Here is a 13,185-nt window from a genome sequence, read left to right on the forward strand (position 1 = left end):
TATCAGAAAGTCAACTGAACTTTCTTTCTTAACTTGTATGTAAGTGGCTTTGGTTTAATTCCAGGTAGTTTATCTCCAGGGAAAGATAAGCTCTTTTGCAAACAGGTCTCAAGAGTTTGCTGGTCTGACTGCTTGCCAGTCCCATGCTAAGAGCCCCAACCTGGGATCATGAGGATGCCTGCTGATATGTGAACCATAGCCCTGGTGTCAGGATCTGGGGGATGTCTGCAGAATGACTTACAGGAGCTTTGTGTTCATGCATTCATTTATGAATAGGACTGTTCCAGGTGCAGGTGAATGCGACAAAGAAGAAGTCAAGGGTTCCTTGCCCTCAAGAAGCTTATCTTCTATTCGAAAAGTCAAAAGTTGAATCATCAAGTGAATTGAGGAAGTACAAAATATGAAAAAGCCTATATCAAATGGTAGGTAAGCATTTTAAATAATAAGTGCTTGGAAATCAGGGAAGAGAGTTTGGATAGGTGAGGATAATCAGGAAAGTTTTTGAGGAAGAGGGGACTACCACACCACCTCTCATTTATATAGCGCTTGCTGGGAACAGGTGGATTTTACATACATCATCTTTTGAATGACATGGCTACTGTCATTTTAAAGCTGAGGAGTGAGGCCCGGGAGACGAACACTTGGCCAATACTACACACAGGTAGAAAGGAGTCTTCATACCCAGGTTTTCCCTCCAAATCCAGGACCAATTCTGCTACTCAGTGGCCTCCCTGATGAGTAGGTAATGCAGTCCATCCTCGTTATTCTTGGATCCCATAACGGAGAACTCGCCTACTTGCTAAAATGTATTTGTAACCCCACGTCAGTCCTTGTGGCACTTTTGCAGTTATTTACGGGCATGAACAGAGTGGTGGAAGATTTGGCTCACCCAACCCATGCATGTTCCCAGCTGAGGTCGAACAAGGCAACATTCTGCCGCCTTGCTTCAGCTCTCACACTGTAAACAAGTGTCCTTTTCGCGGTCGATTTAGCTGGTGCTTTTGCTGTTTCAAATGGCTCTCAAATGCAGTGCTGAAGGGCTATCTAGTGCTCCTGAATGCAGAAAGGCTGTGTGAGGTGCCTTATGGAGAATATTTGTGTGTGATGTAAGTTTCCGTTAGGCATGAGTTACATAGTGTTGTGGGCCCTGAGTTCCGTGTTAATGAATCATAAATGTGTGTTGAATAAGGTGCGTTTAAGCAGTGACACACGTCAAACAAGTTTAAGTATTGATTGGTTGACAAAAATATTATGACTGGAGGCTCACAGGAACCTAACCCTGTATTTTCTCTTAAGAGCTGTAGGTACTCCTCACTTCAGCATTCAATGGTGATTTTATAGAACACAACTATGGCAAATAATCAGAATCAACTGTGCTTTAAAGGAGTGAACAGAAGGTGGGAAGATGTTGCAGCAAGGAGAAGAGCACGGACAGAACAGAATGGGGGAAAATTCATGGTTGTTTAAAGAATAGAAAATAAACAGTTCTAGTGGGCCTCAAGGCTGAAGGCCAATTGCAGTAGATAAGGTCTAGATCCCAGAGTGTGAAGCATCCATTAGATCCGGCTGATGAATTTGGACTTAATCTGACACATGGATTTGGAGTGGCGATGTTATGAAAGCCTCTCTGGGAGAAGAGTGTTTAGGTGGGCTGTGCAGGAAGAACTAGCCTGGGAAAAATGGCAGTGAGGAGAGATCTCTCTCTCTCTCTTTCTCTCCAGGCACTTGCCTCTGCTGATGAGGATTTATTGATGGAGCAGGAAACCAGGGCTCTCCAGGTCTTGGTGGATGATACTGAAGGTACAGAGTGAAGAAGCAGCTGACAAAGGTGAAGGACTCTCACGGAACTGGAGAAAGTTCAGGGAGAAAATTCATAACAACTAGGAAAACAATTGAAGAAGGATCTTTAACTGAACGAGGAGCCAGTGTAAATTTTGGAGCCTGTGTGTGGTGTGGTTTTGCTTCTTCATGTGTGCAAAAACAGGGTTCTGAAAAGACTAGGCAACCCCAGGAGAGGGCATGGAGACTGCTAAAAACAATTCCAAATATGTGTATTTGGTTTCGGGAGTTGGCTCATCTGGCTCCCTCGGTCATGTAACAGTTACAGTATATTTCTAAGGCAAGAAGAATAGGACTATTCTCTGTTGGGCTTGTTACCTTTTCTGAGGAGTATTATATAGCATTCATTGTTCTCCATTCAGATTCACATCTTGTGTTAGCACGCACGTGCACACGCTTGCACTCGTGCACACGTACGTGGTGTCCTGTTGTGCTCAATGAACCATGACAGGACACAGTACATAACTGCTACAGAAAAGTCTACAGCTGCTTTGGAATAACACTGGGCCATGTCTGACATATCGAGAGTGGCGGATTCTGATTTCTGAGGCTGGCTGCCCTGAAGCAATCTCTTAATATTTTTCTTGTAATATTTCTGTGAAAACTGACTTGCAGAAATAAGTGGAATGAAACTATGAGTGAGTCACTGAGGCTTTATTTTGAATAGACCTGGATATGTATGCCTTCCCAAGTTTTTAATTTCAGAAGAATTAGGCATCAAGATAAGTTAACCTGACACTCCCATTTTCCCTCTACAACTGATGGTTTTGCAGCCTCTTCATGGAATCCCAAGCTGCTGGTGTGAAAATAGGTCTCTCATGGAGAACTGAGTTTTGCCCCATCAAGGGGGATTCTCAAACTTGAATACAATTTCCTTAGGGAAGCCCCTCCTTTGTCTTCATTTAGAATCCATCTGTTTCTTCCCTAAACTTTCTCAGCCCTTTCCTGAGTTAGACATGTGGGTGAAAGTTGGATCCTGGGCATATGGGCGTGCACTTGATATGGTAACCCCTTAGGCTGACTGCATGTGTCTTAGGAGAGTACGATAAGGATATCTCTAGGGGGACATAAAATTTTGTGATGTCTTTAGCAGAGTTGAGACCTTTAATCACCAAGGAAACTCTCCATTTCCCATTTCTTCCCCTTTTGTCGTTCCTCTCTCCCACAGAGTGAACTCCAGTTCCTATAATGCTGGGAGACTCTCCTCAGTCTTCACATTTCTTTATAATCTTTGGTACCACTTTACCATCTATTTAGGTCTTCAGACTGTACTTATTCCTAAACTATGATACTTTGCTCTGGCTGAAAAAAATATAATTTATTAGTTGGTATGATTTCTCATCATTCAAAGAACTAGACATGATTTGACAAAGTGTATCTCCATTGTTATGCAGAAGAGAACAGGAAACATTCCTTTTCACCTACCCACAACCTCAGTGATAGTTCTGACAGCGAATGACTTCTGACAGGGCAAGGGGTCAGTGGGTTTTCACCTGTGCCTTGAAAGAGTAGTAGAGATTAAACAGAGGGGAGAAGGAGAGCATTCTAGACAGCTGAGGATAGGTAGAGAACATGGAGAAACATGGTTTTATTCTAGCCAATGGAGTTTACCAGTCTGGATAGAATTTTCTAGGGAATAACTGAAACAACTGACACATAGTAGGACCTCAGGGTGCATTAGCAAATGAGTGAATGGTCATTTAGACAAACAACGTTGGTTTAAATTATGGAGGATATCGAATTTCAAGCCAGGGAATCTGGTCCTAATTCTGTAATGAATTCTGAAATATTGAAAATAGGGTGAGCTATGCCCTCCTCCTGTGCCCTCTTATGTTTAGTATTTTGTTCTGCCCGTGTAGTTAGTTTAAAAAGGGGGGGGGAAGCATTAAACTACAAAGAGAGAAATATTTATATTAGTGAAAATTAGAATTTATTGAGTGCCTGGGTGGCTCAGGCAGTTAAGATCTGCCTTCAGCTGAGGTCACGATCCCAGGATCCTGGGATCGAGTCCCACATTGGGCATTCTGCTCAGTGCAAAGTCTGCTTCTCTCTTTCCCACCGTTCCTTCATCCACCACTTGTGCTTTCTCTCTTGGCTCACTCTCTTTTTCAAATAAATAAATAAAATCTTTTTAAAAAATCAGGATTTATTAGTGATATTATAAAAGCTTATTGCATTTAGTACATATTTACCATAATTGTCAAATGTTGGCGATAGATGGTGGTGATAAATAAAACAGTATACTAACAAAACTTCAAAATTGTGATTCTTATAGAAATAGTGAGGTTGGCATATATATAGAATAAAATAATGAGCCTGTGAAGTAAGCAATATAGAAATCGTCAAATGGAAAAGAGAAATAAAAATATTTTGCACTATACACTTAAATATACCTCTGAGCAGAGGTTTCATATGTTGTGTAGATGAAACACATTTCATAGACTAATGAGTGAGAAAATATAATGTCATTCAATTTCATCTCCAAATGCTATCCTTCCTGATGCAGAAAAACAAAATCTAGAACTTTGAAGTAAACTCAGGCAAAGTTATGTATTTTTCAGTCTAACCAAGTTTTTATTTCACTTCGCTCCTGGTTTACTCACTCTCCCCTCCCTGGATTAATTCTAAGAAATTCAATCTCTCTGGTAAAAATGGAGATGTCTCTAGTCTTCCTTAATGAGAACTGATGTCCTCTTTTGCTGAACCGTCTCACCGTACCAAAAGATCATCCTCTTGCCTTACCAATCTGTCATGAAATCCAGGTGTGCAGGCTCTTCTTCCTCCCTTCACAGAATGAAGCTGATGGTCCTCTAGCATTGTTTTTAACAGAATCCTCATCTGATGGAGGAATTAATTCTCCTACCTTGTCCCTTTGTAGCTTGGAAGTCAAGATGTTTAATTCTTTCACTTCTTGATGTTACTTGGCAGCCTCTCTTCTCCTGTGTCCCTGACCTTACTTCTTGCTGTCTGTTTTACACTAGCTCTGTGTGTTGTCCACTACAGTCTACCATCAGGGTCTGGCTTTCAGATTACTCCCTTTACTTGATGGCTTGTGTCCTAGTCTGCTTAGGCTACCCTACAAAAGTAACCATAGATTAGGCGGTGTAAATAACAGAAATGTGTTTTCTCACAGTTCTGGAGGCTGAGTCCAAGATGAAGGGCTGATTTCTCCTGAGGTCCCTCTTCTTGGCTTGTTGATGGCCACCTTCTTGCCATGTCCTCACATGGTCTGTCCTCCATTGGTGTGCACCCCTGGTGTCTCATGTATTTACATTTCCTCTTGAGAGGTTGTATTAGAGCCTACTCTAATGGCCTGATTTTAATTTATTCACCCCTTTAAAGATCTGTAAAACTCAGATGCAGTCACATTTTGATGCACCAGGGGTTAAGGCTTCAACATGTGGATTTTGAAGGGACACAATTCAGTCAATAAGATTTTATTCTTGACCCAAGATAGTAACCCATCTCTATTTATAGCAGATTTATTAAAAAGGCCTATATTCCTTTCATTGAAAATAATTTTTAATCTGGGTCTGCATCAAAAGACATGTGTAATGTAGCATGTGTAATGGTAGATTTTCCCTTTCTTCCAAAGGAACTGATTATTGCCAAAAGAACACCAGATTTAATTGATTAATGCTGTAATAAAGTATACCAAATCCTTTTTTCCAGAAAATAAAATTAATGAGACTCTCGTTGGAATAATATACATGCTTTTTAAAATGTTCACATGAGGGGTGCCTGGGTGGCTCAGTCAGTTAAATGCCTGACTCTTGATTTGGGTTCAGGTCATGATCTCATGGTTGTGATATCAAATGCCACATGAGAATCAAGATTCTCTCTCCCCCTCTGCCCCCCACTCCCGCCAAAAGATGTTCATATGAGTTATCTGATACTATCAAGTAAGAAACAATTCGATAAATGATTTTTAAAAGCTAGATTGAAATTGGACAAGGTCCAAAATTACTATGTGGGGGCAGTATTTTTATGTGTTTACATTTTCCATTTAGGCTGTTAAAGAAAAACAAACTCTGAGATTCTAGATCAAAGGGGACTTTATTGGGGGACTCTTCTAAGACAGGTAAAGGACAGACACAGATGGGGCTGCTGTTTCACTTTTAGCGCAGCCTGAAATTCCACTTCCATTTCAGTGGTAGATAAAGTGCCTTGGGTGGGTGGGGGGTTGGGGGGATGTGCACTTCCGAAGTCCCTAATGATAGGAAACAGTATAACAAGAGCCACGTTGACCGAGGGAACATTTTCATTAGCGCAGTACTTGAAAGCAGTTTAATAACTCTTTCCTTTTCTTCCAGGCCACCAGTCTCTCCTCTTGCCCCTCAAAATGCACATTTTGATGTTATTCCACTATACTGATTTTAACCTTATATTTAAAAAAAATCATGACCAATTTAAATTGTATTTTTGTGAAGACATGGTTGATCTAGTGCAGGTTTTTCAATTCCATTCAGGAAATAGAATCTAAATAGCAAAAGCCTTGGGTCCTTTTCTTCCAACAAAGCTCTCCCTGTTCCACTTCCCCTCTGGGTGAAAGGCAGCGTCCCGTCAGACCGAGGCCCAGAGAATGGGTGTTCAGTCCAGTGCAGTCACGTCTCCTCTCTTAATACAGGAAAAGAGAAACTCGGTATGATTTTTACCTTTTCTATCATAAATATTAACTTGAGGCCTAAAATAAGAGGAGCTAATGCTGAGGTTATAGTGTTCTGTTCCTTGTCGTTAAAACAGACAAAGCCATCAAATGATGTTTGTGTGAAACTATCTCCAAGTGTTGTCCGCCTCCCACGCCCATTGTTTCCTGTTGTGCTTCTTACAAGGACCAGCGATGTAGCTGGAAATACACTAGAAAGGACCATTCTTGTCATCTCTGTTTCAAAATCCAATAGGAAGGAGTATTTTTCTTGTGCCTCCCCTTCTTTCTCCCTCTCTTGTGGTTTTGGCTTTACAAAAAAAAAAAAAAAAAGCTTGTTTTTTAACAGATCCAAGAAGTTCAGATGAGATGTTCTTTCCTGTCAAACAGGATCCCAGAACCTTTTGAGGTTTCTCAAGGACTTGTGTCTTTAAGCCGAAAAGTCTGTTCTCTATCTTCACTGTTGCCAGAAAAGTAATTAGGCCATTTTTCTAATTATAGTAATCTTCCCCAAATGGCATATAACTTCAAATCCAAATGCCATGTAAATTGGCCAACAACACTCTGCCGTGAAGCACTTTAACAAGACAGTTTGAACGTAGGATTTTCACTTTGTGCAAAGGCAAAATGTGTTCTCTGTCCCAGTTACAAAAGGGTTTTCTTTCTCAGTGTCCTGACCAAGAGGTTCCACTATTTTAATAGAAAGAGCATGGATGGTAATTGCTCTTGTCACTGGTATTTTGTGAAGAGTTGTGTCTGTGTTGGAGAAGTTAATCTCCTTTTGGAAAAAAGTGTTTATTAACAGTAGAACTGAACAAGATTAAATTGTACTCCTGTTGTTGTATTGACTAAAAATCTCTAGGTAGTAAGAGTGAGATTCCCTGTGTCACAGAACATAGAACCAGGTTTTTCTTCCCCTAAGAATAATCTTTCTTTAGTCTTCTCTATTATATTAACCAAAGGGAAACTAGGTCCTGCTGGTAAATATGGTCCCAAATATGCTCACTGTAGATTAATTGCTGCCTTCTCTTGCTCCATCTGTTAAAAGAAACTTTCCCAAATAATATACCCTGGAGATAACTGATTTTTCATTGTATACCCACTCTCTTGGCCTTTAAATTAAATGGGTTTCTGGACTGGGATAAGGGTACTATGACGAAGTCTCTAGAAAATGGAACTGGGCAGTGAAATAATGAAGAATAAATAAGGGTAGATTTCTCCAGGAAATGAAGGAGTTGTGTCAATTAAAAAAGGAAGAATAAAATTGGATGGGAATTTAAGAACATAAAAATGGGCTGAACATTATGAAGAGTACAATAAGGATTGCCACAGTTCCTGAGTGGTGTGTGGATGATGCTTTCAGAGTTAATGAAGACCACTTGATTTCCACAGAAGTGCAATTAAACCATTACAACTTGGGTGCAGGCAGAAGAGAATGCGTGAAGCGGGTATTTCCAAGTGTTAGATTGGATTGGATTCCAATTTATTAGTGGTTCCATTTTGTTTGCAAAAAGTACAAATTCCTGAATTATTTTCCCAGAAATTATATTTCATAGGTCTGAGGTAAGGCTTTGGAATCTGCATTTTCAGCAAGCTTCCTAGCTGGTTCTGATGAGGTGGTACTTAGACAACACTATTATTAGCTGGTTACTAGCCAACACTATCAGCTATTATGTGTATTATATATTATACTATTAGTTGGTTATTAGCTAACACTATTGCTCTGGGAATTTTAAGAGACATTGGCTGGCAGATTAGCCCAGAGCAGTGACAGCACAATTTGGGGCCAGAACTACTGAGGGAATTCAAAGAAGCAAAAAATACCTTGTAGGCAAGAAAATTGTGGTCACACTCAGGAGGGATGAATTAGAAAGTTTTTTTTTTTTTCTCGGAAGCTATTCAAAGGGTAGAATAATGACCTGCTAAAGTGAAAATTATGTTGTGAAAGCCAAACCATGCACTACTTTAAGAGGATGGCTATTTAGATATTGAGTAGGGAATAGAGGAGGAATGTGGAACTATAAATGTTTTTTTAAGGGACGGGATATAAAAATGTACACTGAAAGGTTAGGAAAGGCTTTAAGCCTCATTATGCGGGACGTTGGAAAAATACTAGGATCCATACTGGCCATTTCTAAAAGCAAGAGGATGTCTTTTGAAAAGAAAATCTGTATTACTTATTATTTCTGTGGGACACCACCACACAAAACACATATGTCAGGCCATCGTTTGAATGCTGGTGTGTGCTCCTTGCAACTCTTCTGGATTATTTACCTGAAGCACCTTAAAAAGCCAAACAGGACAAGACTGCTTTTGTCAGTGAACCAGGGAGTCTCAATTTCTTCATTGCTTAGAGTGAAAATGCAGGCCAAGGAATCTTAGACTTATTTAAATTTGAAATATGCTTTTGCATAAAAATAACTCCCCAACAAACATTTCTTATATAATCTGTTTGTGTGGTCACATGTAGTAAATGCCTCTGTGAAAGAAACTTTTCATAAAGATTCCTTTGTTGGCAATACTTTCAAGCTTGGAAGCACCCTTGTGAGAAGCCAGTTTTTCAAAGGGGCATATAACCTCATAACAAAAATGCTACTGAATCCTAGGGACCTATTTCTTCCTTTAATCCCCCAATTCCCTGCTTATGACAACCTCATTAATTATCAGAGTACTCCAGTGAGAATGGTTGTTTTTTAATAACATAATTGTAATTTGTGAGGGGTCAAAAGGGGATTTGAAATAGAAAAAGATTTTAGTCTTTTTAGAAAGTCTGCTTTGGCTTTATGGTCTTCATCCCTAAATTACCTCGAAGGGCACTAAGGCATCGTAAGAGGCTGATTCGTGGCCATCCAGAGAGTCCAGGTTCTCATTCTGGGAACCTGTGTTACTGTATAAGGAAAAGGGATTTTTGCACAGATGATTAAACTAAAAGTCATGAGATGAGATGATTGTCCTGGATTAGCCAGCTGGGTTCTAATTCCAATCACCAGTGTCTTTATTTTATTTTCTTTATTATTATTTTTTAAATATTTTATTTATTTATTTGACAGAGATCTCAAGTAGGCAGAGAGGCAGGCAGAGAGAGAGGAGGAAACAGGCTCCCCGCTGAGCAGAGAGCCTGATGCGGGGCTCGATCCCAGGACCCTGGGACCATGACCTGAGCCGAAGGCAGAGGCTTTAACCCACTGAGCCACCCAGGTGCCCCCACTAGTGTCTTTATATGAGAGAAGCAGAGAGAGATTTGATGCACACAGCAGAGGAGGTTATGTGACCTCAGAGGAGGCTGAGATTGGAGCGATGTGGCCATGAGTTGAGGAATGCTGGCAGCCACCAGAAACCTGAAGATGCAGGAAACAGATTCCTCTCAGAGCTTCCACAGTAAATGGAGCTCTGTGATTCTGGCTCAGTGAAACTGATTTTGGACTTCTGATTTCCTGAACTGTGAAAGAATACATTTTGATTGTTTTAAGACTTCAAGTTTCTGGGGCACCTGGGTGGCTCAGTTGGTTAACCATCTGCCTTTGACTCAGGTCATCATCTCAAGAGTCCTGGGATCAAGTCCTGCCTTGCTCAGTCAGGGAGTCTCCTTCTCCCTCTCCCTTTGCTGCCCTCTCTCTTCTCCAACTAAATAAAATCTCTCTCTCTCTCTTTTTTCAAAGACTTTGAGTTTGTGATAATTTGGTATGGCAACCCCGGGAAGCTAATTCAGAATTTCCCCCAGTCTCTCTTCTTCTGACTTACACACTCTGGTTTGCAACAGAGTAATTACCCAAAGCTTCCTAAAAAGTTTATAGAGTTCTGCATCTCATCACAGATCTAGGGAATCAGAATTTCTAGGAATGGGATCCAAGGGTCTGTATCTTTAACAGACTGCCCAGATAATCCTGATGTGCACCAGGTTTGAAAAACATGTCACTGGGATGATGCATTAGTTTCCTCTTGCTGCAGTTAAGAATCGCCGCAAATTTAATGGCTTAAGACAACACAAATGACCTCCTCCTAGAGGTCAGAAGCCCAGAAATTTCACTGGGTTTAAATCAGGGTTTCAACAGGGCTGGTTCCTTCTGGACGCTCTAGGGAAGGAAAGCATTCTCCTGTGTTTTCCAGCTTCTGTTGGCTGTCTGTATTCTCCTTGTCCAAAGTATGCCACCCCAGTCTCTGTTTCTGTCATCAAGTCACTTGGAGACTTCTGTGTTCCTCTTGCAAGGACCACTGTGCTTTGCATTGAGCCTACCCAGATAATCCAGGACAATCTTCATTTTAAGATCCTTACCTCAATTGCATCGACAAAATCCTTTGGCTGCAACATTCATGAGTACCCGGGATTGGGACAGGCATATGTTTGGGGGACCCTTATTCATCTTAGCATGGACTGCGAGGTTATCCTCTCCTGTAGAAATCATAGATGTAAGTGAAGTTCCAGAAAAGATTGTTCTGCTTAACTCATTGTGTGTTCACCTGCCTTTTTTTTTTTTTTTTTTTTTTTTTTGTGCTTATTTTTTCAAATAGAGCCATTTAGTGTCAAAACATTTAGGGATGCCTGAGTGGCTCAGTCGGTTGGGCCACTGCCTTTGGCTCAGGTCATGATCCTGGAGTTCCAGGATGGAGTCCCACATCGGGCTCCCAGCTCTGTGGGGAGTCTGCTTCCCTCTCTGACCTTCTCCCCTCTCATGCTCTCTCTCTCTCTCTCAAATAAATAAAATCTTAAAAAAAATGTACATATGATTACTATTATCTTTGACACTTAGGTGGCAGATAGCAAAGCATACAAAACTGTTGATTTCACAAAAGTATTATGTTATTAAAGTGTTGCAGATTAATCAATTAATTTTAAGTAATATCTATGTCCAATGTGGGCCTTGAATTTACAACCCTGAGATCAAGAGTTGCATGCTCTCTACTGACAGAGCCAGCCAGGTGCCCAGCTGCAAGTTAAATACCGAGGCAAGGGGATGCTCGGGGCGGGTGGGGGGAGATTTTAATTTTCCTTTCCCCAGAGAAGGGAAGGGAAGGGAAGGAAGCCCCTTCCTCAACCACCTCCAAATAAGCGTACATTCTAAGTAAAAATACAGTTTTTGGTCTGCAGGTATAGGGTCAAACCATCCCAAATAGAAATTTCACATAAATAAAAATTGGCCCTTGCTCTGCAAGCGTGATTGTAACACAACCCCCCAAGAGCCCCTTTCCAAGCAGTTTCACTTCTCTAAGCACTTCTCTGTAGAACTTCTGTACGTGTCTTTCACCTTATATTTGCTGATAATTTCTGCTTAAAAATATGACCAGTGTGTTTATCTATCCACAGTGACTTATTGACCAATCAACACATTTATTTGTTCTGGAACCTGCTGAATTGTCTTATTTGTGTCATCATTGCTCAGATTAAGCCCGTTCCCACTGCATGTCAGGGTGACCACAGTCACTGAAGGATCCCCAACCTTCGGTTCCCTCTGTTCCTTTCTAGCACCTGTTTCCCTGCCCAGTGTCTCCTCACTGTACTGCCACTGCTACCTTCTAAGCCCGTGGATCTGATTTTCTTCGTCTCCCACTCAGAGTCTCTCACAGTTGCCCATAGATAAAAGGGGAGACTAGACATGCCATTTGAAGACATGGCACTGGAGTCTTCCGTGGTCTTCACCTGCTGTTTCATTTTTATTGTGTCCCATACACTTCCACGCACCTTGTGTTCCACTCCACTTTCTCCCTTTTTCTGAGTCATATAAGTTTTCTTTTTTAATAATTATTTATTTGAGAGCGAGAGAGAGCGAGCGAGCACGTGTAGGAAGACGGGCGGAGGGAGAGAGAGACTGTCAAGCAGACACCACACCCAGTGTGAAGCCTGATCCTGTCATTTGAATCATCACAAATAGTGCTGCTGGGAACATTCTTGTGCATGCCTCTTGATGAACATATGTGTACATGTTTTGTTGGGTGTGGGGTTGCTGGACCATAAAGTGTGTGGGGTTTTTTATGTACTACTAAAATGTTTTTCACAATAATCATACTAATTAAAATTCCCATCATACATCAGTGTATGAGAATTCCAGTTGACCCACATTCTCAACTTTTGATTATGCTGGATTTTTAAAATTTTAACTCTGGTTTGTGGTAGTATCTTTTCAGTTTGATTTGCTTTTTCCTGAGGAGCTATAACATCTTTTCATATGCTAATTGGACACTTGGATATCCTTTTCATAAAAAGAACTGCTAGTATTTTGCTCATTAAAAAACAAAACAAAACAGGGCGCCTGGGTAGCTCAGTTGCTTAAGTAACTGCCTTTGGCTCAGGCCATGATCCTGAAGTCCCGGGATCAAGTCCCGCATTGGGGTCCCTGCTTGGCAGAGAATCTGTGTCTCCCTCTGACCCTCCCCCTTGCTCTCTCTCTCTCTCTCTTTCTCTCACTCTCTCTCTCTCAACTAAATAAAAAAATAAAATCTTTAAAAACAAAGCAAAACTGGTCCTCCCTTGTCTTAATTGATTGATGTATGTTCTTTTATATTATGCACATAAATCCTTTGACAGGTGTACATACTGTAAATACCTTTTCCTGCTCTTTGGCTTGCCTTTTTCCTTACTTATGGTCTGGAGATAGTTGGAAGTTCTAATTTTAATGTACTTCAATTTTTCAAGTCTACTTTATGTTTAGTGCTTATTGTTTCTTATTTAAAAAAATATTTACCTACCTACAAAATATAAAATATTC

Source organism: Lontra canadensis, unplaced genomic scaffold (genome assembly GCF_010015895.1).
Source record: "Lontra canadensis isolate GAN:19392208 unplaced genomic scaffold, GSC_riverotter_1.0 scaffold9, whole genome shotgun sequence".
Classification (NCBI taxonomy): domain Eukaryota; kingdom Metazoa; phylum Chordata; class Mammalia; order Carnivora; family Mustelidae; genus Lontra; species Lontra canadensis.